This window comes from Zingiber officinale, chromosome 5A (genome assembly GCF_018446385.1).
Source record: "Zingiber officinale cultivar Zhangliang chromosome 5A, Zo_v1.1, whole genome shotgun sequence".
NCBI lineage: Eukaryota > Viridiplantae > Streptophyta > Magnoliopsida > Zingiberales > Zingiberaceae > Zingiber > Zingiber officinale.
The window spans coordinates 5,209,481-5,212,656 of record NC_055994.1 but is presented as its reverse complement, the minus strand read 5'-3'; the positions used below and the strand labels follow the sequence as shown (position 1 = coordinate 5,212,656).

The 3,176-nt window shown below is 34.5% G+C and overlaps 1 long non-coding RNA gene across 1 annotated transcript; it reads right to left on the bottom strand.

Moving 5' to 3' along the window:
• Positions 1-309: 309 nt before the first annotated feature.
• On the bottom strand, positions 310-2,689 carry LOC121982591. Its single transcript, XR_006112143.1, has 4 exons — positions 2,212-2,689; positions 1,578-1,865; positions 730-808; positions 310-636 (listed from the first exon to the last, which is right to left on the bottom strand). It is a non-coding gene; the product is annotated as an uncharacterized LOC121982591 (long non-coding RNA).
• Positions 2,690-3,176: the final 487 nt, after the last annotated feature.

Genomic DNA, 3,176 nt, shown 5'->3' with positions numbered 1-3,176 from the left:
ATATACCTTTCAGTATATTTTAATGATTTGACACAAACATCAGTGATACAATAGGGAAAATGTGTCTTAACAATAGACTAATAAAGTTCAAAGCCTTCCTTCTAGGAAACCATAAAAAGAGAAAGCTCAAGAGAAATCTAAAAGAAAAAAGAATGTTGAGGTAATAGGAAAAATATATTGTATGTCAATTTCAAAAGAAACTAAATAAATGAATAGGATTAATTTAGCTTAAAGCAAAGTTAAGATCAGAAATATATAAAAGACATCATATTTAGATATGCAGCATTTACTGAATGTGGGAAGTCAAAGGAAGTGCAGCATAACCCATAATCACCTACATATTTAACTATCAATTAAAAATGGGAAGGATGTTCCACACGTGTGATTTAACATAAATACAGAATCCACCTATTAAACTAATCAAAAGCATGATTAGCACTTACAGGCTTGGAAGCTTCAAGTTTCATCAGAAGTTTGACACGAAAAAAAAGTAAACAAGAGATGGTGTTGGGGTGTCAAAATAGCAAGGAGGCAAAGTTTAACTTCATCATGGTAGCAAGCCATTCTAGCTCCAACTGCAATTTGTGTATGAGTATACTTTTCAAGAGTTTGACCTTGTTCCTTTGGAAACTCAGCCTGAGCAACCAAACAACCAGAAACTCAACAGATTGAAGAATTCTAAAGTGAAAGTGATAAACAACAGCCTAACCACTTCTCATTAACACAAACCTCTAATGGCTGCTTTTGGATGTCAGCATCATCCTTTCGCATTTATATCCTTATGAACAAATTTCTTTTACGACCCAAGCTAACAGTTAAAGGATAAACATAAAGACAATGGAAAAGTTGTGAGAATGGCTCGCTTCTAGTCATCCTCCAAAAATCAAAAGCTTGAAACTGTAAAATCATGAGCTATAAAGATCAAAAATTTTGTAGCCTAAAACAAAATGGGCTAATTAATTGTCTATGTGCCCTAATCAACAAACTTTCTTTGTACATGAAGTTCTGATAAGTGAGAGGTAACTAAGCAGATATAGGTTTCCACAATTTGCCTAGCAAGGGTACAAGAGGATATTTTAAAAGAAATTAATGATATATTGTTCTGCTAAACAATAGCATGCAAGTAGAAATAGTAGATACTTTAATTTAATTTTCCAAAATAACATGTGACAGAAAAAAAATATAACAAACAAACAAATATGCAAAACAACTATAATAAGCTTACAACTTGAAATAACTAAGATACACTTCCTATAAATTACTACATATCCATGAAAGAATAACCTTATAAAGTGTGTTTTTTTACCTAAGAGAGACACCAGAATCGCCAATAGAGAATGTTCACAAGTGCCCACAAATAAAATTCAAGAGATGGCACAGAGAAGCTAGCTTTAAGAATCAGGAAGAGTAATGTTTTATAAAGAAAATATGACAACAATACTAGCAAAGTAGCACCTATAATTTAGAAACATTATGCTTTTAAGTAAAGTGAATAGACAAATCTGCTGAACTTCAGGATGTGTTAAAGCAAGATTACAGATTGAATGTTGATAAATAGCAGACAAAATACTACTTACATGATCACTAAAATCAGGATGATCTTCTCCGATTGGAATTGACACATTCCTATAAATATCTTTTCGATTAATGTCGATGAACTTCAAACTACCACTCCTGGAGATATCAGGACCATTGCTATGATGCTTTCCTAGAGAAGTTTCAGTAAAACGATCACTATCATCATTTGAGTCAATGATTATGCTTCCACCGTCGATATTGTCCACATCAACAAGTGAAGTATGAAGCTTTTCAACCTCCAATTTCAATACACCTTTAACAGGCTTGTGTACCTTTCTTTTAGGATCCTAAAATATACAAAAAAGGCAAGAAAAACTAAAGTCAGGAGCTTTCGTTGAAACAAATTAATAATCATATATCAACATCTGAATCCATCCAGCATATACAAAAGAATATTGTTTATTTTCCTTTTATCAGCAGCATAACATCTAAAAGGCATCATTATGTGTACTAGCAAAAGATAACTAAAATTATCAGGAGTTTATGCAGACAAATCACCAGAAGTCCTCTGTATAACTCTCTTTGACTTTGTTTAAATTTGATATCTCAATAATAGACACATCACAATATCTTGTAGCGTCAGTGTAATGCCCATACATGCAGCAGCCCTCAATTAGCTCGAATAAACAATACCTAATCGTTAGTAATCGGACGAATGCCAAGAGAGAGGAAGAGACCGAGCAGAGTGAGGGTGGGGCCAAATATTTCCAAGTTCTTGTCCACCCAGAGGAATGAAAGGGCAACACAACAGGTTGTCCCCACCCACAGAGGGAAGGTCATGGATAGCACTTCTCCGGCATGTAGCATAATCCTTGGAGACTAACGTCGGTTTCTCCGCTGGCTGTGGGAGGATCACTCGAGGCGAGAGGGGAGGCACCACCGACTTCTCTGTTCCATTGGGTCTTCTCCAGCTTCCTTCTTCTTGGCCGCAACTAACGATGGCGGAGCGAGTGAGTACGACAGCGAGGAGGAGGCAGTGAGTGGGTAGAATGAGCGGAGGCTAGGTGCGGGCGACGCGAAGGAGGGTTTCGGCGGAAGAAGTTTTGGTATGTTTTCGCAAAGGGAGGCTTTTTGGCGGAGGAGGTTAGGTCGCGGAAGGTTTTTAGCGGAGGTTTTGGCGAAAAAAATTAATTCTGCTAAGGTTTGGTTAGGATTTAGAAAATTTAAAAATTATTAAATTTTTAAAAATGATTAGTAGTGCACTTTGTACCTGTTAATATTTTATTTTCTACACGTCACCATTTATATAGATATAATAGTATTAACAATATAATTAATATTAAATTTTAACAATATACTACACGCTATATAAAAGATTATTGATAACGTAATTTTTCTATATATTGTTATTAGTACAAATATAATATTATTGGTGGCACATTTTATTGAGCACGCCTTAACTATGCGCTATTGATAACGTGCTACGGAAAATTATATTTATTGTACATTAATATCATGATAAATTGCTAATCATCAAATTTGATAAGTAACCAAATTTAATAATCATTTAATTCAACTATACATGATGAATCAATTAACTCATTACCCATAGATCAACTCATCCACTAACCCCTCATTAATTGAACAATTAATCATCA